At 41.1% G+C, this 26,109-nt stretch overlaps 1 protein-coding gene and 2 non-coding genes across 3 annotated transcripts in view; 1 reads left to right on the top strand and 2 right to left on the bottom strand.

Annotated features, from left to right (window-relative positions):
• The window catches only part of LOC121527569 (partitioning defective 3 homolog), a 604,468-nt gene that overhangs the window by 160,249 nt on the left and 418,110 nt on the right, over window positions 1-26,109 (top strand). The gene's annotated exons all lie outside the window — the stretch shown is intronic.
• Window positions 18,840-18,911, bottom strand: trnaw-cca. The gene has a single exon. It is a non-coding gene; the product is annotated as a tRNA-Trp (tRNA).
• Window positions 19,105-19,176, bottom strand: trnaw-cca. The gene has a single exon. It is a non-coding gene; the product is annotated as a tRNA-Trp (tRNA).

The raw sequence follows: 26,109 nt of genomic DNA, 5'->3' as shown, positions 1-26,109 counted from the left end.
ACCCATTAGTGACAAACCCTGACCTGGCGTCCAAGCCGACCCTGGAGGACTGTGGGTAACCTGGCTCATTAATGACGCTTGTACAGGGGGAACGGTTCCAGGTGCTTGTTGTGAGAGCCCCGTGTGTCTGTTTCTATGTCTGTCGGCTGAAATGGTAAGGGCCTGGCAGGAAACCAGCATTGAACCTGAGGGACAACAGGAGAGGACATGAAAAGCTGGAGAGCAGTTTGGCTCTGCTTCCTCTGCTGCCATTTGACATTCTAATGCTGCCATTTTAATGAACAATTCATAATTTCTGCCTAAATGTTTATATGAATCACCTGGGCTAAATTAAAGCTGTAAATAGATCAAAAACCTGGACCCATTCTTCTTCTCTTTAATTAGAAGGAAGGATCTGAATTGCCAATGAGAGGGGACATTTAGCTCTGTCCCAGAGGAATCACCTAAAGGCCAGACAGGCACATTCCCATGACCCCAGCAATCCTTTGTGAGTTTTTTCCTTAGGAAACCCAGCTGTTGGAAGTTTTGGGGAGCATGCTCAGTCAAATAGACTTTTCAGGAAGTTGCCAAGATTTTAAGTGTTTATTGAACTCATAACAGCACTGGCTTCTCCGAACATCAACAAGGACGTACTGTACTTGTGGCTCTGAAGGGTTGATTAATATCTGCACTAAAGCATCCTCTGATAGACACAATCCAAATCACTACCCTTCTGATAAGACAAAAACAGATGCTTCTTTACACTCAAAGGCCCCACAGATAAGATAAGGAGTTGTCAGAATCAGGTCTGCCCACAGAAACAGCTGGGCCTCTGAGAGGACCAGTAAAAGCGCCCTCTCCAAATGGGATCAGGTCAGGTATGCATCACAAATCAAAGCTCAGGTCTCAGAAGGTTAAAGAGCACCATTCATACATGAGGCAGTTCTAAGTGTTTACAGAGTCAAAGGCAGGATATTGATAAGATTAAGTGCATCAATAGGCATGAAACTGAGCAAAAACAACATTAAAAATATGTGAAATTTGTTGAAATATTTGAATTTTGTCATTATTTGTTAACGTAGATGAAATAAAGGGTCACTTGCAAAGAAAACTGAATATGTGATCAATTTAAAAAATGGTAACTGGTAAAAATATAAATTTTTGCAGTTTCAGTGTCTAAGACTTAGGTCAGGTAAGAGACAAACAGAGGGGGCAGGAAGTAACCCTACTTCAACAGCTCTTAATTCAAATCGTTCACCTTCCTGCATGTTTGTGCAGAGGTGTTGACATGTTTCTAAGATTTTTAGAGCATAAACACTGTGAAACAATCAGAAAACAACATCTTATTTGTCTTATTATTGCATTGCTGCCATTATTAGTGCTCTCGTCATTGAATCTCAGTGGTGAACAACCACTGCTGCTCTCTCTCTCGCTCTCTCTCTCTCTCTCTCACTTGGAGCAACCGTAGTTTAAAAATCTGATGCTGCTCCTATATGCCAGGGTTATATCTTTCTTTCATTCATAATTTTAGTATTTTTCTGTGCTGTTGAGCATAGAAGGAAGGATCTCGAAGTAGAGCTGCTGCTCCTCCGTGTCGAAAGGAGCCAGTTGAGGTGGCTCGAGCAGCTGATCAGGATGCCTCCTGGTCACCTCCCTGTGCAGGTTGTCTGGGCACATCCAGCTGGAAGGAGACCCCGGGGTAGACCCAGAACTCGCTTGTGGGATTATATGTCTCATCTGGCCTGGGAACGCCTCGGAATCCCCCAGGAGGAGTTGGAAAATGTTGCTTGGGAAAGAGATGTCTGGGTTGACTTGCTTAACCTGCTGCCACCGCGACCCAACCCCGGATAAGTGGAACAAAATGGATGGATGTTGAGCATAGATACAATGGAGATTGTAGCGCTCTAATGCAGGCTTCAAAGCAGCAATTCTGGGAGTTTTGAGACCCTTAAATGCAACACAATCTCATACTGTACTCACAGCAATCAGTAAAATCTGTGATACTGGTGCAGCATATACATGCTAATGCAGGATAACTTGGACTCGAATATCCATGTGATTCATGTTTATGTTATTTCTATGCATGCTTTCCAAACAGTAAGTAAAAAACAGCTTTATTATGATTCTTACGTGGGTACAAGCAGGGAGTTATTTATCCTAAAGCATTGCCCAGTGAAAAGGACTATCAGAGGATTTATCTTTTAAATGTTTTCACTTGCTTGAACCCTTAAATGGAAATTCCCCTCCCCTCAGACTGCTTCATACTTGGAATATGTTGTACTCAAGCATTGCCAGGCCATGAATTTACAGATGGTTAGATAAGATAACATCGGCTTGTAATTCATATTCATTTATTTTGGGCATCATTTTTTAGTCTGCCCACATTAAATGATAAATGACTCCTCTGAAAGGGGACTTTCTTGTTTTTTTTTTTCTTATCAATTAATGCCTCCTGCAATGGTAAATGGACTCATTAACTCAAAGCATTTTAAACTACATGTCAGAGTCACATATTCACATTTACATGCAGGTGGCGAGGATTCTTTGTAAGTGCCATCAGTATTACACCTCTGAGCTCCACTGGGTAGCAGGTGATCACAGGTGAAGCCCTGCATTGTTTGGCATTGTTTACAATATCTTAGGAACCATAAGATGGGTCTCTGTTGAGGCTCCAAGCATTTATATCACTTCCAGAATATTTTTAATCCTGGCACAAAACAAAATTTGTTACTATAAATCCACATCGCTAAATTGATGATAATGTGACCATTTGTTACATTTTTCACAACGTGAAACATTGCATTGTTGCTATGGATTTTCCATTTTGACACTGAAACTAAACCACGACTTCCTGTTAGCCTGTCATTCAACCATGATGATCCTGTTTCATCCTTTGTTGTTTTCTTGGCAGTCTCCATTTCTATGGAGATAAATGATAGTGACAGTTTGTTGGGTGTTTGTTAGCAATTTGATATTTTTCTCCTGAAAGACAAGGCCTGTCGGAACCAAACACAGATATCAACAGTCTTAGTCATTGTTGATCTGGGTGCAATTTAAGTTAAATTTCTGTTTTTTTTTCTTTTACTTTTAGTCATATTGATACATTCATCTGACATCCTTTCAGCACACATATTCTGATAGTTCAGATTGTCCTGAAAAAATGCATGTCTCTTACTAGATTGTGCTTGAAAGGGTTGAGATTCTACATGCATCTTTGCATAAAAATACAGGAAGACCAAACATGGGCCTTATCAATACATAATCTCACGCCATTGTAGTGCCATCAGGAGCAATTTAGGGTTAAATGTCGGTCATTTTTTTCACTTTGACATGTACACTTAAGGTGTTTGGATCAAACCACCAACCATGCAACCATTGTTGCTTGTCCTATAATTGTCTATTAGCAGGAAACTCTTGTAGCATCACACTCATGCCACGAACACTAGGCTTAAAAAAGGACCATTTAGCATCAGCAGTGAGTCAGAGTGTTGTGTGAAGCTGAAGTCAAGGTTTTTAATGGCAAAGAAAGGCCAAGCTCAGCAGTGAGAGTTGAAATGCCCACACTGCGCCGACCTCAGGACGACCTCAGCTAGTTAGCCCCTGTTGACCCATTCCACATACAGTACACGCCACTGCTGCTTTTCCAGGAAGTCGATTTGGATGCTTTCAGCTTCAGCCATCTCTGGAGACCCGTCTATTCTCCATGGTATGTCATAACAGTCACATTTTCTCTTTCGCCTACTCCTTCTCTTCCTCCCTCTTCATACCGTCCTGCCATGGTTCTTAGGAAAGATCTTACTGAGGCCTCAAAGTGCTGTTTTATTGAAAAGGAAGTCATGAGGGCATCCCACTCCTGTCATCTCTGTCAAATGGTCAGTGCACATGGTTTACCAAGAACGGAGGCATGTCTGATAGCACCACAGAAAACAGAAAATAGGATAAGAAAAGTAGGCCAACTGATCGCTTCATAACCCAAGGCTTGTTATTCAGTGAGACAACAGACTGCATTGTAGTGATTCACACTAAATGTGCCATATTTTCACTGCATTGCCAATCACTAGAAAGATGCTAAGTGAGCACAACAGCAGAGCTGAAGTTCCAGTCTCGGGCCAGCCAGCTGTGTTGCAACCTAAGCCCTCTTAGCTGAGCCAGAAAAGCCAGAACAGGTCAGAGTCAGTGTGTGGGCGTTTGGTAATTTACTTCTTCTGAAGCGATCTCCAGAGGGGGTTTTCTTGGATTCTGTTTCCAGACAAAGAGAAGAAGAGACGCTTGTGTCGTGGTTCACCTCTAAATATGTGGGAAAATCTCAAAGAACACATTACTTGATGCCTCTCTAGGATGCAAGCCAAACATACTGTGATCTCTTATTTGAAAGGCAAAGTTGCTCGCTCTGTCAGTCTGTATGGGATTTAAAGGCTGAAGTTGTCAAGGATGGATGAGGCAACTGCATAAAACAACATGGAAAAGGAGTGGTGAAGGAAATATGAAAGTAACAGTCAAGGTTACAGTTTAAAAAGAGCGAGTCGCTTGGATAAACACAAGACTTTAGCGGCCCTGTGTCATCAGACGTGAAATCAAACCTGATAGCTGTTTCATTGCTCTTACGGCGGTGCGGCGCTGTGTTTATTCACTGCACTCAAAAAGTCATTGAGGCTTTTATGTGGCCCTGACTCTGCTATTATTTTCTTGTTGACATTCATCCTGAGATGATGCTGCAGTCTCTCCTGGTTAGTGGTCAGCTCTGAATAATGCATATTAAGTAATGAGCTGCCCAAATGGATCAGTGGGCAGTCTGTTAGTCCATGCATAAAGCAATCAATTATTCGATCAATAGCCCTCATTAGTCCATCATATAGTTAAGCTGTATGTATAGACCTCTAGTCGGTATAAATAATTTACAGCCCACAGAGGGAAATGGGAAGTCTGGCCCAGTTTATTGACTGATGTCGCCTTCGTCTTGAAAGCACAGAGAATACAGACTTGAGAAAAATGGTCAGAGCATGAGTGTCTGCTACATGCTGTTATGTTTTTAAACTTTCCTGATCTCCAGACAGCTTTTATTCATCCACTGCCGTTCAGTAAATTCAGTAATGGCACATGCAAGTAAAGCGTGCTGCTTTTATAGAGCAAAAATAGCTTGGATGGTGTTGACAAAAAGCCTACATCCATTTCCACAGTCATGCTGATGATGCTTAAGAAAGTCACCTCTCTTCATGATCTGGATGGATTACCAATGTTTTAAATTGACAAATCAGGGACAATTGATCATCAATGGACGATCTAAGTTGACTTTTGAAGCACAGTTTCAATGGGCTTTTCTCAACAGTGAAGGATAGATTGTCCTACATCCCTGAGAAGTAGTCTAACTTTTACCACCTCTCTCTCAACAACAAAGCCCACTGTTCTGCTATCTATGAAGCCTTCAAGTGCGTAACAAGCCAATCTTTTCAACTGGGTCACCCAACTTAAAAAGTTTGTGTGCACAAACATCTGATCATCAATTCCTCACCCTTACTATCCCCACTCAAAGCATCTATTCTAACTCTGAAGTATTATAAATATCTTATGGTTGGCTTTAAATTTTATTATAGTAGATAATAAATAAAACAGAAAACTGTGAATCAAATCATTTTGTGTTTGAAGTTTGTTAAAGATATGCATCCAATTGAGCGATTCCTGTAATTGAGGAATAATTGTCACCATGGTTGGGACGGTGTTAAGTCCTGGGCACATGGTTTGGTGCATGTAGAATAAGAAAAGTTGTCTCCCACAGTGAGACCTGCCTGCTTCTTTTTACTTTCCTGATCGCTGTGCTGTTTCTAAAAAGCCTTCGGATGTGAAAGCAGAGAGTGTTGAAGATATTACAGATGCTAATGCAGTTTAAAGACTATGCATGGACCTGCAGAAGCAGAGAACACAGACTACAAATGTGTATTTGAGTGCTCTGCTCAGGCTCCAACGCAACGTCCCATCCTGTGTTTACATGAGCTGGTTTGTGTTCTTTTGCTGACATACATGAGTCAGGATTTTGCACAAGTACCCACTGCGTATTGCATATTGCACTGCATTTTGCACGTTTTGTCCTCCCATTTTTTGTCTCATGTTTAATACATCACAGGCTGTACAAACTATCACTAATAGTTCCAAATAACACTAGATGGAACAAATTATACAAAAGATGAGTGAGAGAAATCTGGAATTGTAAATCTGTGAATTTATCTTCCTTTTTCATCAGTGACCCATGACCCCAAAACAGAACTATGAACCAAACCATGACCTCTGTGAACCATTACACTCATCCTGTCATCACTCATCTCATCATTCTCATACTATATAGTCACAGTGTTTATCACTGATTATATAAATGAACTTGAGCTTGTGATGCACTTTCTAGTCTGTTAGTACATTTTTTACTTTTTCAACACTCAGGTCCAGATCCACGCCGGCCAAACCTCTGCAAATGGCAATAGTAGACTGTGTCCAATCCAATAGGAATCACATAGAGGAAATTTACATTGACAGAAACTGCACACAAACTGCACTCAGACTGTTCATTCAAGCAAACAGCACCCTAGGTGCACCTGTCCCATTTGCATGCATGCAGATGAGGGAATAATCAAAAATGAGGTGCAAAATTGCCCTTTTTCTATCGTGCAAATAAAAAACAAATCACAAAGGCCAGAGCTAACTACCACTAGCAGTAAAAATGGTGCAGTTTTTCTCCAGATGAACCAGTGTATTGAGTCTACCCTACCCCCAACCCCTCTCCAACTGTTACTTTGTTTTTATTCACAATCAGGACTAAGGAACTGGTATGGCCTGGTGTGACCCACATTGAAATAAACATATGGACATTATTAGCTAAGTATACGACTGTGGCCATGTGCCCTCATCTCATACCAGAGCTTTACATTCCTTTGTTAAAAACACTACACTAAATATCATTGATATTTTACAGTATGCAGTCAAATGTTGGAGCAGCACGCCTGAAAAAACAAACAAAAAAAAGAAATCAGCTCATGAAATTTGTCTTAACATACATGCTTTCCCTTTTTATGGTGCACATTAAAGAAGTTCATCAATAAGTGACTTTGTTATTTAGTGTTTTTGTCCTTTTCTAAGCTAAGCACAAAGTGTGCTCAGCTGCCAAACCTTATGGGTATGTTAGCAGCAGCTTATGTTTAAAACATATGCAGAAATACAGCTAATAGTGGATGCTAAATGTGGGCTAATCTAGGTGCTGTTAAACAAAACCAAAGGGAAAAAAAAATGTATGTGTAAATTACAATGTCAAAATGAGCAACATAATCTGAGACCAACATGAAGGCTTGTTATACAGGCGAGTTTTTCTAAAGATTCTTAAGCTTCTACAGCCCTGAAGGATTGTGGGAGTTCATTCCAGGGTGGGGGCCACAACAGCAGAAGCATGGACACCTCCTAAAGAGTGGATTAAAAAGAGGCTGCGATGATCTTAGTGGTGGAATATGGAATGAGGAGGTCAGAAATGTAGACGGACAGCAGAGGCTGCTACAATATGTAAAGTGTCCATTATTTATTCACTAACCCCGTTCATAGACATTCCCACAGCGTTGACCCAGCAGAGGGAGTATTTTCAGGTTCAGTGTCTTGTTCAAGGACACTTTGACATGTGACTGGATGTGACTTGAACCCCTGACCTTCCAGTTGAGAGACCATGTTTGTCATCAATTATGTGTTACTTTGGGCTTGAAGCTCCAAGGACTAAAGCTCAACAGTGAAACATAAAGATGAATAGTGGCTAAAAAATATTTTTCCTAGATCAGCTATTTCCAAGGCTGTCAAGCCCTCAGTGCAGTGTCAGGTACTCAGACAAAAGACATCCTTTTGAATGTTTTAAAGAAGCCTTCAACTCAATCCAAAATAAACCCATGAAATAGTTTTCCATTCACTGTAACAGTGTTGTTAATACATCACAGTCTTTTTTACGTTGCTGTTGTGGAGTTTTCAAGGGAATGTTGTGTTTTGTGATGATTATTCAATGATAGAACTTTTTTTTTTGTCCTTGGGTGACTGTAGGACCAATGCTCACATTGATGAGTTTACATTTAAGTCCATAAAAAGTCCTGGGCATGTTTACTGTATTCTTAGAACTATGACAGAGAATAAGTTCTTAATTATTGAGGAGTGAGGACAAGTCACAACTGGCTCATTCATCAAGTGGTGATAAGTGGCCAAAAATAACATTTAAAACATTCTTTGGCAGAGAGATTGCCTCAACCAGCATGAGTGCAGAAGGACTCATGGGAGGATGTTGCACAGACCCAAACTACAGAAGTTTAGGGAAGCCTGCAGGGGTGTTATTTATGCATGCTTTCAGAGAGAGGCCTTAAAAAGAATGAACAGGGCACTAGCTGGTTTCCTCAATACAGCCATGATTTGAACTTTCTCCTGGCCTGTTCCTCCTGAGATTTCTTTCCTCTAACTATAAACAGAAAGCAGAGTATTACTCATCTCATCTCTCTTCCTGGGAACTGATGAAAAAAATGTCACCCATTTTCTTTTTGTGTGACTTCCTGCCTGTTTGGTCTAAAAAATCAGCCTACAATTTAAATTTTTTAAAGAACATTTTTATTTTTTATTCTATAGCATGTCCACTGTAGTGTCTACTGTACTGGATAATATATTCAACTAAAAGGACAAAAACACCATCCTTGGTTTTTCACTTGCTTTATAATAACAATGGAATTGTATTTTCTTTCTAAACTGAGCCCATCATTATTAAATGTTGTAGTGCTTGTTGGCTCCTCTTGGCTCCATTTAATGATTTTTCTGACTGTAAACAAAAAGTGGAAGGAATTTGGCACAACCACGACTCTTACAGCCAAAATGAGCAGTCAGGGGAGAAGAACCTTAGTGAGAGACGTTACCAAGAACCTGATGGTCACTGTGTGGAGATGGGACAAAATGTTAGAGAGACAAACATCACTGCGTCCCTCCGCTGATCTGGGCTTTATGGCAGAGTGGCTAGACAGAATCCTTTCCACAGTGCAAAACACATGAGAGCCTACTTTCAGTTTGTAAGAAAGCCCCTGAAGGACTATCAGACTGTGAGAAACAAGATTGATGAACTGTTTGGCCTCAGTTCTAAATGTAAAGTCTGGAGGAAATCATTCATCAAAGCCCAATGCTATCTTAACAGTGAAGCATGGTGGTGGCAGCATCATGCTTTGGGGAAGTTTTTCAGCAGCAGGGACTGAGAAACTGGTCAGGATTAAGGAGCAAAGTACAGACATATCCTCAATGAAAACCTGTCCCACAGTGCTGAGGACCTCAGAACTAGGCCAGAGGTTCACTCTTTTTTATTTTTCATAAATTTGCAAAAATTCTGTTTTCTCTTTTTCATTGTAGACTACTGAGTGTAGATTAATATGAGAAAGAAATACATTTAATTAACTGTAGAATCAGGCTGCAACATAGCAGAATTTGGTACTGATGTTGGCTAGAATTGAAATTTATTGTAGAAAAGAAAACTGATGCACGATATTAGACTTAGCTTTTCTCTTCCCATAATATGTGCTCGCTCCTATGCAGCCATTTTGGAGGAGGCATGTTTCCTGCATCCCAGTCTATCAGATGGCGCATCAGTGGAAAGCTCAGGATGTCATCTTTAAAATACAACAGGAATTGTTACAGTAGCTTGAAAGAGTCAAAGGAGAAGCATGTTAACTGAATGTGTAAACTTGTGGCAGGGACACCTCTAAACTAATTCCTATGTCTGGTTACGACTCTTGGTTAGCAGAACAGTCTTTCCAATCACTGGACTGCACTTCTGTAAGTGACTGTGACACGTTTATATGTGGGAAAACCACACCAAAAAAGCTACATCACTGTAATGAGAAGAATGCTTTTGACACAGAAACCTTTGCCACATATGTGTAAACGCACCTTGTCTTCAAAGCTCTTCGCCATCAGTCATGCTGCGCGACCTACTGTAACGCTTACAGTGCACATTTTTAGATCTCGGTCGGCGGTCGTGATTCATTCGTCTTTGTTTCACGCTAATGAGCGCTGTGATGAGCGCCTAGCACAACCTCGCTGAAGGGGGCAATGCTGGGAACCTTGGCTGAGCCAAGCCCGCTGGCGCCAGTCCCACATAGCGATAATCTGGAGAGGGCGGAGTCTTTTAAGATCAGAGTGCTCCTGCCTTGGCCGCTTTCCCCCTTGGGACTCTTAACAAGGAGAAAGAAACCTCTACTACAGCTCTTAAATCTATCGCACATCAGATGCTTGTTATTTTTGATACTGATTGGTGTAGAATTATCAACTTTAGTTCCAAATTCAGATCAGAGACTACCAAATGTAAGTCATTTAATGATTATTCCTCGCTCTCGATTCCATTTACAGTTATCTGCAACCACTGTCTACCTTTCCAGTGATTGGGCTAACCAACAGTAGTCTCAATTCCCAGCTCAATGTCTTAAATCCCCTTCCTGCCATAAGTGGCCATGTTTCCTTCCTCTAATTGCATCCAGCCGTGTAGAATCAGACCTGAATGGTTTCCTAGGTGTTAATTGGTTTGAAGGACTGCTAACAGGATACAAACAGGAGAAAGGTGAATTAGGACAGTGCATGTGGCCCATAAATAGCACAGTGTGGCCTGGGTGCTGTCATGCCCTGTTGAGAGGTGTTCTGGCTTATGTTGTCCATACGGTGGCCCTGGAGAAAAGACACTCATACAGCCATCATATCACATAAACACATGTTTTGTTTTCCCTGCAGTCACCTTCTTGTAACCTAACCTGACATCCTTTTGACTCAGTCATTTAGTATCAACCCATTCCTTACTCACATTACAGACAGACTCACCAAGGGTGCTGAATGTCTGTACTCTTCAAAATGGTAATTCTTTTGTCCACACACAGCTGAGTGAAGAAAATCCTCCGCTTGTACTGTTTCTCTTTGCTCATCCATGCTTTCACAGTCACCCTTTTCCCAAGGCACACAATTAATTCATAAAGTCGTCTATTAAACATGAGAAAGAGGTGGAAACATGGTCAAACAGTTCATGCAAAAACATACGCTTGCCCTTCTCTGTCTGAATCGCCGGCTACAGAAGAAAAATTCAAAGTGCTTCTCTTGCATCAAACCATGACATTTTAAAAGTCAAAGAAATAATCTTTCTAAGATGACTGTGAAATGACTTTGACATTATGGAGATGGTGGGGTTTGGTAGATGTCCTTGAGAAGGTATTGTCGTTAAAAGTGCCTTGGCAGGGATTTTTGTTGAAATTTCAGTGTATAAAACCCTCACAAGGCTCGGTGCTGTGCATCATTCATGACTTAACAAGGATGGACTCCTCAACCCGACCTGAAATAAACGTATGACAAAACCCACAGTGTCAAACCAAACTGTTGAACAACTCAAGATCAGGCTGGTTTAGTTCATGTGTTAAAATACCATAACAAGACACCAAAGGGGAACTTTGAGTGGGACTTATTTTCAGCCCTGGAGTTTCATGGTTCAGACCAGCCCACTTAACTTCACAGCCATTTACTGGAGATATTAGCCAAGCTCATAAGTCATAAATACAGCACACATCTGAACAACAGCAGTTCCAAACCTTTTTCCTTGTAGTGCCTACTACTTGTATTTAAGGAAAGCTGAGGCCCCCAAGAGCCACACAAAAAAGAGACATATTGCCAGTAACACTAGAACCGCCATCCATCCATCCATCCTCTTACGCTTACTCTGGGTTTGGGTTGCGGTGGCAGCAGGTGATGTAAGTCAACCCAGACTTCCCTCTTCCCAGCGTTTTCCTCTTCCTCTTGAGTAATTCCAAGGTGTTCCCAGGCTAGATGGGATATACAGTCCCCCCAGGGAGTTCTGAGTCTGCCCTGGGATCTTCTCTCAGTTAGACATGCCTGGAAGACCTTCACAGGGAGGCGGCCAGGAGGTAGCCTGATTAGATGCAAAGGAGCAGCCGCTCGACTTTGAGATTGCTCTGGGGAGCTCCTTACCCAATTTCTAGGACTGAGGAATTACATTTAGACCACTTGTGTCCGCAATCTCATACTTTAAATCATTGCCCAGAGCTCATGACTTTAGGTGAGGGTGGGAACATATATGGACCAGTAAACCAAAAGCTTTGCCTTCAAGCTCTGGTGCCTAATTCTTCACTTTTTGTCATTTGAAGAATCCTGAAATAATCCAGTGTCTTTGCTTTTAGCTTGCTGCCTGTAGATAAACACTATCCTTGTTCCCAGTCTGAGAATCAACTTGTTTTGGAGTGAGAGGTGTGTTCTAGTATTGCAGCGTGCAGTTCTATGACTGCTGCAATCTTCTGGCTTTTTTGTCAACTGCAGCATGGGATATTTATATTTTTTAACTGCCATCACGGCAGGTACAGCCTAGCAATTCTGTAACATCTGTATCTATACATGTATTAGCAAGATGCACGTGATGATATACCTCCATATCAATTTTTTGAGCACAGGCCTACAACTATGGGACCGAGGTAACCCTGCTACCTGCCTGGATAGTACCATATTTAAGGCTGTATTTACTCACCAGATCCACCCTGTACGCAAGCCTAAAGGTGTAGACTTTGTAATTTTTTCAACAGATCATTTTTCCATGCCTCTGGTAATATGCAAGGACATCCAGAGTAGGCAAGGATTGTGTCAGTCCTCCTTCACACCTGATGGTGCCGTAAGGAGGCTTACTCGCCATATCTACACCTTAATCCACACTCAATTTGCAGCACAAACATGCCTAAAAGTTAGGCACAGTACTGAAGCTCTGATCTAGAGCAAGTCCTTAACCACAGACAATGAACAGCTCATTGACTATAAAAAGAGAACTAAATTACTGTTGGATGATGATCCATCGTATCCAAAATCATCTTAGGACTGATCACTCTTTCCTGAAACTAAAAGCACTCAGCAAATCTATTTACTATTAAATCTATTTAATAATAAATCACTGCATCTCTAAGAATTATGTTGAATTAAATGCTATAAAAAGTCCCTGGCCATAGTTTTAAGATATAAATTGAGATGAGAAGATTTTAAGTCATAAATAAGACATAAGTAAAGGAAGCAGGGAAGCATCCCCAGCCTGCCAAGTTACTTCAAGTTTCATGTTGTTCTTTTAAAAATCTGATGTTCTCTCTCGGTTCAGCTGCTTCAGGACTGGTTCTACATCCACTTGTCAGGAATTTTTTTCTGTGCAGATGTCACTGTATGTCAGTGCCTGCTGAAAAATCTGCAGATTTTGCTCCTCAAAAGCTGCAGCTTACACATCTTCTGAAGCTGGAGATTAGTCTTTTCCTCTTGCACCTCAAGACACTGTTGCCTCACCCTCCTGCCAAGGCCTTTTTTCTACGCAGATCAGCTGTCCACTTGCTAGAAGAGCTGACGCTTTGGCTCCTGACGTGTGCTCCTCTATCCAAAGAAGCCTTTGAGAAGGGTTGAGGAGATTTGCAGCTGTATAGAGCCGAGGAGAAGCTGGATATGCAGCTGGGGTTGGCATTCTGGTGATGCGGAGAAGGCCAGTGATGTTCCGGCCAGAAACACTTCTCTGAATGTTGTGGAGAGCTGGAGTGTGAGTGAATGTGTCTCTCTCTGCTTCGGCTCTTGTCTTTGTTTTATTGTTTTCCTTGTTTCAGTCCTGCCAAAAAAACTTTCCACACAGAGTGTCCAGAAGTCATGAACAAATTATGACTTACTGAAGAAATAGATAGACATATCAGCTATTGTACCTGGCAAATAAAACTTCATATAACTTTTTATCACATAGATTTTAACTTCTTTTTTTTTTCATTATTTGTTAATAAAAGACAACGCATGGCAGAGCATTGGCTTAACTCAGCTACCTGAGCAGGTAAACAACCCCAGCACTGCACAAGAACTAGCTCGTAGTAAAATTACTTTATGTTCAAGGATTCTTGCAGAATATGTTCTAGGTAACACATTACATAATATGTAATTATTCACTATTTACTTCTCCGGTAATTGACATATTTTTTAGTCGGACATTTTGACCATTAACATTTTTATCTGCTGGATTTCCACCTCTTTTTTAGTCCCGCTCCCACCGGTTTCTGACCATTACCTTCCGCATCTGCAACAGCTGTGTCCCTCACCCCGCACAGATTCTGGCAATCAATGTTTAATATTCAGAATAACTGACTGTGCATTTGATAAAGGAATGATAATATTAATGTACTCAATCACCACCTCGATGAGGTAAGTTTCCTCCCTGAATGAAGGAAAACTCTAAGAAAGCATCCACAACACTCACATCATCGTCATGCGAAAAGGTGCCACAGTGGGATAAAAAAGCAGCTGAGATCTTCAGGTATAGATGAGTGATAGTGAAGTTGAAGTAATATTTTCCAGCCTTATTTACACATCATTTATTTTTAAGTCATACAGAGGACAATTTTTTTCCTGATCTCTGGAAAGTCATAAAAACTACAGCACACTTCCATCAGCTCTCACGAACAGCAGACTAATCTTTACTCTATTTATGCAGTGCTGTTACCGTTCTCATCATTAGATGCTTAATAAAATAAAGCTAATATGCTTGGAAAGGGTTTTTTTCCAGATAACTGCATAATGGCTCAGCGTCTCTGCACAGTTCTACATGGAGTTTTAACAAAGCATTAAACCATTAGGCTGCATGGACATAGAGCCAAATTCAGACATGTTTATGCACTGGCAACTACAAGATTACAAAAAAACAGAAAATAAACTGTGATTTCTCAGTGGATGATTCTAATGGCAAATTGTGACACATTTCCTGTATTATGTTGTTTGATATGAGCACAGAGAACTGCTAAAGATAGCTTGCTTTGATCTGGGACTGACCTGCTGAATACGTTTCCTTGTGGGCGTGTGTTGCGAAAGTCCAGCCCTCTACTGCACAGTGAAAAACAGTCTACTGTAGGTTTGGCATGCTCTTTAGCAGGGCGTTTTCTTGTATGGTGTTAAATGGATTATAGGCAGGTTTATTACCATTTTCAAAGATACCCACCAATGTGCGGACCAGGGCTTAAGCTAGTGCTAACCCTGCCTCATATCATTTTTAATATCCTCGAGCCTTAAAGAAGCCATTTGTAAATTTTAGAAAAAAAAAAAAAAAAAAAAAAAAAAACAGTGTAGCGACAAAGCTGACCATTAGGGAAACTACAACAGTATTGTGTTGCCTGTCCATGACGGCACACTGATTGCGCATGGAAAAGCCTTGCGATTTATCAGCTGATGCACATGCAAACAAGGTGATTAACTGGCACCATGTATACAGAGGAGGTAAGTGAAGTAACAAAATGAAACACTAAATGAGCAACGTGATGTTAGTGTTGCTTGGATAGCATCTTTGTAAGCAAGCTAACGTAATTTAGCATACGTTTTATAGAACATAAATCACTACATTGTATTTCATGGTCCGAAGTCATGCCCTACCTTTTCTACAGAAAAACGGCCATGTCTGGATCAGCATTTATCCCGGGCACAGAGTGAAGCTCCCTCTGTTTCTCAAATACTCCACCGATATTTACCCTCGTTTCCCCCCTGCGACGGTCAAGCTCTTGTTTAGCTTGATCTCATTCAGCAGATAAAACTGTCTTGTTTTTTTATGTTTATGCTGAGTTTGTGTGGATTTTTTGGGTTGCACTAGCCAGTCATTTACTTGTGGAAGCAGCCTTCTCTATTGCCGTTTCTTTCCATTCTACACACCGTAGCAAGGTATGAACAGAGCAGGGGGTTGCGTGTACTACGTAGCACCCAACGTCACATCTGTTGAGATTTCGTGGAAAATTCAAGTTCTTTACAGACAAATGACTCAACAGACTTATACAGGCAAACAAGGAAGAAATAAAGAGACTCGTTCTTCACATCGGGATAAAGTGCACACCAATATATACTCAAAAATGGGAAGTGTGAAAGCGGAAAACTTGCATATAGCCCCTTTAATTAGGAAAATTTTATGGTTTAAATAGAACTTCATATTAAGTGCCTCAAAACACAGTTTTATTTTTAAGATTTATAGTCAAGAACAAGTACATAAAAATACATAAGACAGAGTGATTCATATGTATAATCACTTTCTTGCATTCATTGCTCCAGTACCTCTATGTCTGTAAGCCGCCAGCTCCCTCAGCCGTGGCACTGAAAATGAACTGTAAGGCTTCAGCGGAGAAGCTCATTTATCACTCTATATTCAGATGATGAACTTCTCCGGGACTGATGGCCTAAAAAGCTTCAGCCCTCTTTGAGATTGGCCGATTGATATTTGTGCAAATGATATAGAGATGATGAGTGAACGGTGCTATGAAGGAGGACAGAGTGGAGAAACACAACACAGAGAGGGATGACTGTTGTGTTGTAGGCGGAGGCTACAAATCAAAAAGGAAGAAAAACAATGAAAACTGTATGAAGAGGAAAACAGGAAAGTGAAGTTTCTTGTGGAGAATATGAGTGTTGATTCTCAGACTGGGGTGAGATCCATGGCTCCTCTTCTCCACCCTGACAGCAGCTGACACGATGATCCACCTGCTGATTTACATTCATGCCGTCGTGTGCGAGTCCGCTCCGAGCTTTCTGCCATCTTGTGAAGAGCAGGTCTTTATTTTACCTCTCCATTCATCGCTCTTTATCTCCCTCTTCATCCCACGCCTGAGAATCTCTTTGGTGTTTGTATAACCCTCTGAGCACCAACAGTTGGATGTTTTCTTCCTTCAATATGCAGAAGGTTGTGCCAAAGTTTTGCGCTGTGTGTCAGAATGAATTTAGCCTCCAGGCTGCTGCTCTCTTAACTATTTGATAAGTCTCAAACTCAGGGCCAAGTTTTGACAGGTATCAGCTATGACCTTGCTCATGATATTAGGATGAGTTGAATATCTTCTTGTAATTATGCTGCCTTTTGATCCGTGCTGTTGACTGACAATTACATTTAAACACTGTTTCTAAATTATGACAGAGATTTGTTGCTAGAATATGAGAGTGCAGCAGATGCAAAAGAGAATTTGACAGATATAAACTTAGGTTAAAAAGCCTCCAAGCACTGACATAAACAAATTCTCAAACATCAATATTTCACCTGAATAGATAGCTACTGAGGATACATGGATATCTGTGCACCGCTTTAGTCAGCAGAGGAAAGCGGGCACAGCAGTAAACAGTCGCCGCGGTCTGCCCTACAGCCCAGACTTGTCATCAGCACTGCCAATTAAGCCTTGATTAGGAGGTGGAGCTCCATCGCAGACAGCTTACCACTCACTGCTGAGACCCCAGCCATGCCCTGTTCACCTCTAACAACCCTTGACCACACACACCTCATCAAACACAACTCCACTGACAGACAAAGCCACAGAAGACTTGTAAAGTTCTTCTCTTAAATGTTTGAAAATCATTCAAACATGATGTGCAATATGTGTATTTAGGGGCATGGCTGATGTGATTGCAAGTCAGTATGTTGTAGTTAATTATTAAGAGGCTTGGAGCTTAACCTAGTACCACCTTTTATGTTTTCTAGCTGACTTAAAGTTTGTTTTTAAAGACATTTCAGAATGGGTGCATGGTCGCTGCATAATGGTTGTGTAACAGCTTTATTTTCTTTTCAGCATATGTTTTAGTAGATCAGACTGCTCTTGAGAATGGAAGTCTCACCTATTATTACTGTGAGTTGTGCTTGTCTCTGAAATAGCCAAAATTGACTGGATATTGATAAACAGAGAGCTGTGTTTGTTTAAGCAGATATGCATGTGCGCAGAATTTTTACAGGCAAAGTAAGAAGGATTCATACACTTGAGGTGTGTGCTTTTCAGAATAAAAGCCTGGTTTGGCATTTCTGTAGAGAAACTTTCCTCATTGGAACGTAATGCTTTCATTCTGAAATTTTCCTGGCCAAAAAAACGAATTGAGTCACTTTTAGGGGAATTTATTAAAGTTAAACTGAATGACAGGGCTGTGACAGGGCACACTTACTCTTTGACGTTGCAGGCAAACGCTGGCACATGATAAAGCTGTCACGAAACAAACAGGTGCCCAGTCTGAGATGGGCGTGAGACAGTGTTTTCTATATGGTGACCACCACTAATCAGTAAACAAATGGGTGACTTTGTCAGTCTTTACATGGTCAATGGCAGTGATCATTCACTAGCAGCTTGGGGTCAAATCAGGCCTCCCAGACCTTCCCATCCATCGCCCTATTGAATTCAGAAATTGTACCATTTTTATGGTATCTATTGTCTTTGTATATGGTAATTAAATCTACCCCAAAAACAATCAATATTGGAACAGTTTTATCAGGAATGACTTACTTTTTGACAGAACTCAACCTGCCAGCATGACAAACAAATACTCATTAATCAAGTCCAGATTACATTCAGATTTTTGGTCAACTTTCCACTTCTGGGTCTTGGAGACTGCACCTTCCATACCTAAGATTTGAAAGTAAAGACCTGTTTCCTGGAGCTGTAATCCACCAATCAGGACACAGCATACCCTTTTTGGAGAAATTGTGACTAATGCGTGTTACTGATTTGAGCTAAAAGAAATTTAAAAAAAAAAAAAAATGTGCTTTGAGGCTTACAGTATGAAAGCAGCCAAGCTGAGTCTCGAGGTGCAGTTTCACTAACATTAAAACACCATGAAATAGCATCACTGAACGATGTGTTGATTCTTTAAACAAAAAAGTAAGAGTATGTTATAAATGACCAAGCTATTTTGCAATTTGAACAGCAGACTATTGTCTTCTTCTCACTGAGTGTGGGTGGCCTAGACTGATAATGGATCAATTGTGAAAATTCCCCCCTAACAAATAAGGCTTCCTTTTGCGTTGTATGATCATACAGGTTTCCATTTTTGGTGAAAACTTCTGACCCTGATGTGATTTGAACACGCAACCTTCTGATCTGGAGTCAGACGCGCTACCATTGCGCCACAAGGTCTATATTTTTTCATGTTGTGCTACCAGATTTTCTTGTTCCCATGAGTATAACAACAGTTGTAACAGGTTGTGAATGAATGCAAAAAGAAAGTCAAAAATCTGATTGAAGGACTGATCAACTTTGATTTCACCACTTCAGATAAGGCTTTTCACCTAGTGTGGACAAAGCAGGCTGTTGTTTTCTGTTATAAAGTTGACCTTGACGTGATTTGAACACGCAGCCTTCTGATCTGGAGTCAGACGCGCTACCGTTGCGCCACAAGGTCTTCCTCCCCTAGTCTTGAATTCATGGGAATCGGGACAGCTGATAGGTCTGGCTGTGACTGACTGCAAAAAGAAAATCAGAACAAAAAACCTCAGTTGGCCCTCAGATGGCTCACTTAAGTTAGATTAAAATCTCCCACAGCCTATTCTGGAGAAAATGCTCACTAACACTTGTGAAATGTAAGCAATAGATTCATCAAAAACAGATACAAATTTCTACCAAATGTAGCTGCCTCCACTTTAGATCTGTCTTTTTCTCATAACAGTTTCCACAGCCCAAATCACACTGAAATCTGATCTTCCCAAATCAGATTTGGGCCTCTTTTGAATGTGAATCCATTGATGCAGTGCCAAACCCAGTAATGGACGATGTTGCAAGCACAAAAATATGGCACTGAAATAACTCAATTGCTTCCCTGAGGCTGGCTGCAGTATAGAGGATATGGGCTGATCTCATTGTTAATGCCTAAAAATGGAAGGAAACACAAACATGGTAATTAGAACTAAATATTTATCCAGTTTAGTTAAAAAAAAAAAAAAAAAAAAAAAAAAAAAACAATGAAAATGACTTTGTACATCAATTCAGCGTCTCTTCTGTGTCCAGTAATTTCCCACCAAAATACCAAATTGGACTCCTTTTATATGAAGATCTATGTGGCAAAAATCCTGACTTTAGCTGAGACAGTTCTTTTTTACTACATAATGTACAAGCATCACCTTGATGGGACCCCTTTAAAACACCTAAAAGATTAGGCCTAATATTTGCTTAGAATGCCAGCCTGTTTACAGTGGGTTCAAAGTGAATATCTTTTCCTGGTCAGTGCCGAATATTTTTAATCTAAAACAAGAATGAAAATTGTAGGTTAGGTTTTAGGGAAGTGTATCTTGAAATGCAGTTGTACATTCAGTCTGAAGATTTCCTCCTCACTTCGGCACTCTCTCACCTTTCCCGACACCTCACACCCCCCTCATCTTCCTCATACTCCTCCACTTAGCGTGTACTCAGCCTCAGTTTTGCCCCCTTCAGCCGTCAACCTACAGACTAGCTCAGCTTGGATCAGCGCTCAGCTTCAGCCCAGAACAGCTTCTCAAGGTTGGGCCAAGGAGAAACTGCAGAAAGGCATCTCTTGCCATCTGCTTTACCTGGAAGCTGAGCCATGTCTGACCATGCACAGAGAAGACAGACTTACATGATCTGATAGAGAAGAAAAATGCAAGTTACTCATCTTTTGTTTTCTTTTGTTTGCGCTTGTTTTCACAGCTTATGGTCTAAGTACATGTGTGAAACCCAGAGACTGGCATTGCTACGTTATTTGTTTTCACTGAGGTTGACTTGATGGATGCTTGAGAAAATGGCCCGACTCCCCTAAAACCTCAGCCCCAGTAATAATACCCCATATCCTCAACCAATTAGTCTTCCCCCTGCATATCTGACAACCACAGAGTTTTCCTTTCAAACATAAATATTGTTCCTCCTTCAGCCATGGGAACCCTCTGCCCTCTATATGCAGCGTCACCCTTCCTCCCTAAGGTCTTTATGTCGACCCTTACCGGCCCCCCAGCCTCCTTTAACTAACTAGTCAACGAGGCTGTGACATCTTCATCTATCTCGACCATGATAAGGGGTATCTTTAATTACAGCCTTCTCTCCAATGGATCTGTATCTCTTTTCTCTCTCCATCTAACAGACTCCCATCCATCCATCCAGTCTTAAAGATCCCTCCCAGGGAAGGCTATAGCGTGTCACTGTCCCAATGCTCGGGACTCAGTAAGTCGATCCAACAGGAAATCAATAGCGGGGCCTAATGCTGAATAATTGAGGTTACGGGAGTTCAGCAGCACTCCCCAGACGTACACCCCCACACTGTCTTGTAACCTCCCATTATGCACAGGGTGGGGCGCGATGTGTCCTCATGTCCCTTTGCTTCAATGACTGTACAGAATATATTTACCTATTGAACACTAGAGCCTTTTATGTTGACTTTACATAGAGCTATTCTGGTGGAAATAATGCTCTTATGTTCTTATTTTTCTTTAGATGTGGCCCTATGTGTATAAAACCAGATTTTATCCTAAAATGTATGCATTGAAATCTCCTTTAAAGCTATAGCCCCACTTGTCTTTGCTTCATTGCCAGAGCATGTCAAAGACGGGAACAAGAGAAATCCCAGTTCCTTGCTGGTTTTGGGGGGTAATGTGCACTAGAGGGCACAAGCTGCCTTGCTAAGACACCAGCCTTCATTTATAAAGAACAGAGGGTGAGCAGAGAGGTGAACATCTATTTAACAGGCTATAAGGAGAGAGAATAAAGAGGGACATACTGAAATGTTTCACCTTTAGATTGACAGGCGAACAAAATGAAATCCATTTCATTTCTGACATGTTTGATTCAAGGGTACGTCTGAAGAATAGTGAGGGTTTTTTAACGTCTTTGAGATGGCTGTGCTGTCAATGTGGTTTGCAAAAGTTTGGTAGCAAACGCTGGTACATTGACTTTTCAGCTGATTTTATTCCAAGCTGTCAATGTTTGTCTGACGGTGTTTATGTAACAGCCCAAAGCTGTCAGTTGTGGTTTATTTTGGACAAACAGTGTGCTGACCTGTTTGTCTCCATCTTGAGAAGAGCCAGACAGAGAGGTAGTCAGCTCTGACACACTGAAATAAACAAAATGACCAACTGCAGGAGCAACAGCCTTTGCTCACTGAAGCTTGGATGTTCTGAGCCATATATATCACAAATCTGTACTTTTGTCAATGAAAAGTAATGCACCATACTAACAAGCCATAAGGTGATACATATGAAGCTGTTGATTTAGGACTACTGCTCACATTGTTCAACATGTGGCATGTAGGAATGGGACATGACTTTCTGATATCTTAATAGTCAGCAATTTATAAAAGTGTTCATGCAGCTTATAGGGATGTAACGGTACAAAAATCTTACTGTATGATATTTATCGTGGAGTAACAGCAACAGTGTCACTTGACATACAATATGGCAAAAAAGTGCCATAGGTGTGCATGAGGCTTAAATGTAAACTTATTCTTTCTCTTCAGTGTTTACTAACCTCCTCAAACCTTCATTGTCCACCACTGAAAACAGCTGTAGGTCTTAAGTGTTACATTCACACACACCTTGTGAAGTCTTCAGCCCTCACACTGTTGTTAGGATTTGGGATTGTGAATGCTTCCCTAAGAATCTTTTGGCCTGACCAGATTCTGCTCCTCACAGCTGCAGCTTTCCAGCTGACAAGACAGTGTGGATATCAAAGCAAATAATTCCAATATGTGCTACTGTAATCCTTTTGTCTTTATTCATCAGGGTGTTATGAATCAAGATATCTATTATTTTGGTTGCCAGTATGTTTGCCATGAACTTTGCCATCTCAATAAGGGCAAGAAAAAATGCCATTGTGGCAGAATGTTTGTTTACGGGGTGCAAATGGCCTTGTGGTTGAGGCAGGCCCTTATTTTATGTGGGCGGCTAGGGTTCAAGTCCAGCCTGGGGTTCCTTTCCTGCATGTCTCACTCCCACTCTCTCATCCACTGCCATCCTCTATCAGTAAAAAGGTTTTCACAAACTCCAAGCTGGCTTCATGTATTTTGCACTGAAAGGCTTCCGTCTGGCCACTCTGTAATAAGCCCACATCAGTTGAGGGTTGCAGGGATGATCTCCACATGTCACATCTGCCTTGCTCCACAGTCAGAGTGACCGTCAGGTTCTTGGTTAGCCTTCCCCAGATCTGTGCTTTGCAACAAACCTGTTCCTGAGCTCTGCAGGCAGCTCCTTTGACCTCATGGCTTCGTTTTTTGTTTTGATATGTGTTGTCAGCCTTCTATAGAGAACTGTGTGCCTTTCCAAATCATGTAACACAGGTGGGCACCTGTCAAGGAAAAGGTCTCAGCAAAGATCCAGAGAAATAAGAGGAACCTGAGCTAAATTTTAAGTGTTTTTTCAAAGGCTCTGAATACTTGTGTCAGTGTGACTTTTCAGTTTTTAAAATTTCAATAAATTTGCAAAAATATTTAAAATTCTATTTCTTCTTTGTCATGATGGGATACTGAGTATAGATAAGTGAGAATAAAATACTTTTTTTCTGTAGTATCAGGCTGCAACATAACAAATGTGAGAAAAGTGATGTGGATCTGAATACTTTCTAAATTCTCTGTAGTGCACCTTGGATTGCTTGAGGTGGCCACCAACAGGCCAAACCAGGTGCTTTCCTTAGGCTAAGAGAGTAGTTTTTGTGCTTAAACCCAGCAACAGACTTTGCTGACCGCAGAAGAAGAGCTGAACAGAAACCACATTGTGTGCCACACTGAGAAACCAAAAAGGAACTGGGATGTAGCATCAGTATTTTTCTACCAAAATGAGAACAATCCCAAAATTGTATATCAAAAAATGAAGATATTATACAAAGGGTTGCATGATGTAACACATAGGTTCTGCTTGTATGTCTTTGCTTTCACTTCAGACTGCACACTCACTCTAGCTTCTACTCTTATCACTAATGCACTTGCATGTCTCCAAGCAACATCTCTTACACTCCAGGATGCAAGCCTGCTCCACACGAAGCTCGACTCCAACACACCATAGCACGCTCACTTCTTACCAGCTAGAAACCTCAGTGCCACAGCTCTGCTTGGCTCTGTGATGTGATGCACTTGGCTTCAGCCCATGATAACCACAGAAACAGCATGGAGAAGAGGAGAGGAGCAGCAGAAAAAACATTCATTTTCTCACCAGGCCGTGTCCTTTTTATTCTGTCTGAGGCTTCCTTGCAGGGATTTCTCGTTTGTGTTAGCCTCCTGAAACTGCATGGCTGGGTCTTGTGTATGCTTTGCTGAAACATGCATGAGGTACCATCACACCAGTGTTTATTATGTACTATGCACAGGCATAAGCCATGCTATTTGAGCTTACTTGGCTCTTTCAGTTAATACTTGACACCTAGAAACAGTTAAGGGGGATGTTAAAGGGTTATGCAGTTTTATTAACATGTGTGCAAAGAGTAGAGAACTACGTGGGAGGCATCCATGCACATTTTGCACAAAGACGCTGACTTGTGAGGGTGTTTTGTCTGCCAGGTTGTTCTCTCAGTGTACACTGATGTAATTGCTCTCTTCTTGTCTGACATGCTGGTTGTACACTTCTTTTTCACAAAGCAAACCCTGTATGTTCTCACAGGCTCAAAGCCTTTTCTTTGTGCATTTTTGAGAGCGTGTTAATTCTCACATTGTGTGTTTACCACCGCACATTGATGAGCATCCTCCCTCGTTACTACTCTTCTCCCCTCTTTGCCACCTTTCCCTCCAGGCGAAGGCCACTCAGGCCTGCAGATGGTAGATAATGACAGTGCTGTCCCCACTGGCTAGTTGTGTATTTGTGCGTTGTGCATGTTGGCTCTGACTCTGCTCAGGTCTGTGCCAATAGTAGTGGTGTTAAGCTCCACTTGGCCATCTCCTTGCTGGCTGAGCGGATCGCTGGGTCACTGGTGGGTTTACCAGAGGTCTTGCTGGATGAACACTTCAGTGGCTGGCAGAGATAAACCAGTGGATGGCATACTAATTATAGCTAATACAGTGACCATTTAGCTGACTTACTGGTTACCCAAGACCACCCATAAAGTTGGATATTTCTGGGGCCCAGCCAAATGTAACCCCTTTCCTTAAAAGCAGAATTAAACAAAGCAAAAATGAAGGTGAAAGGGGATTTTAAAGGAGCAAAAATATGTCTAGAGTGGAAAAATGACAACAGATGCAAAAATAGTTGTAAAGTGGCAAAAAATTAGCACAGCAAATTGTGAAATGTGGTTACAATTGGCAAAAAAAGGTTTAAAAAGTTGTGAAAAGGGGTTATTAGTAGCAATAATAAGTCAAAAGAGGCAAAAACAGTTGGACAGTGGCAAAAACGGGTGTAAAGTGGAAAAGGGGCAGAAAAGTGGTGGAAAGAGTTTAAAAGTGGCAAGGATTACTCAAAAGTGGCTGAACTGGGCAAGAAAGGTGGTCAAATGGAATTTTTAAAGTTGCAAACATGAAAGGAAAGTTGCAAGAAAGTGTTAGAAAAAGCAAAAATATCTTTAGATTGGCAAAAATTGGGCAACAGATGCAAAAATAGGTGGAAAAAAGCAAAATGGGTAAAAGTGGCAAAGAATGGGCATAGCAAATTGTGAAATGTGGATGTAAGAAATGGTGAAAAGGGGGGTTATAGTGGCAATAATGAGCCAAAAGAGACAATAACAGTTGGAAAGTTGCAAAAAAGGGTGTAAAGTGGATTAATAGGCAGGAGTGGTGGATAGGGTTTACCCATGTCAAAGATTGCTTAAAGTCGGCAAATTGGATGAAACAGGGATACAAATGGGTTAAAATGGGGCAAAAATAATTGATGTTAAGTGGCAAAAATGTGAAGAAAAGTTGTGGAAAGGGTTTAATGGTGGCAAAAACTGCTTTAAAGAAGCTGAAATGGGCAGAAAGATTGGTGAACTGGGCTTTTAGATGTGGCAAAATTGGGTTAAAAGTTGCAAAAATGTGTTAAAAGTAATGAAAGCGGGCAGAGAAAAGTGACGAAAATGGGTGAAAAAAAAGGCAAAATGTGGTTTAAAGTAGCAAAAATTAGTAAAAGAGGCCAAAAAGTGCAGGAAATTGCTGAAAAATGGCAAATAGTACTGGTAAAAATGGCCTGGAAAAGCAGTTACACCGTGTCACAAATAAATTACAACATCAGAAGCCAAAATGAAGTAACTGTTAGCCAGGATGCTAGCACCAGTGCCAATGAGCCAACAAGCATGCACTGATATCATCAATAAATCACAAGGCCCATTCACTGTGTTTGTCAGGGGCTCAGCCAAATCTGTGGGCAGGCCTGTGGTTACCCAGCTGCCCAACATTAAAGTTGTCTACCTTCCAAGCGATTTCACTGTAGCAGACAAACATCAA

Source organism: Cheilinus undulatus, linkage group 19 (assembly GCF_018320785.1).
Source record: "Cheilinus undulatus linkage group 19, ASM1832078v1, whole genome shotgun sequence".
Classification (NCBI taxonomy): domain Eukaryota; kingdom Metazoa; phylum Chordata; class Actinopteri; order Labriformes; family Labridae; genus Cheilinus; species Cheilinus undulatus.
This window is presented reverse-complemented; position numbering and strand designations above follow the sequence as displayed.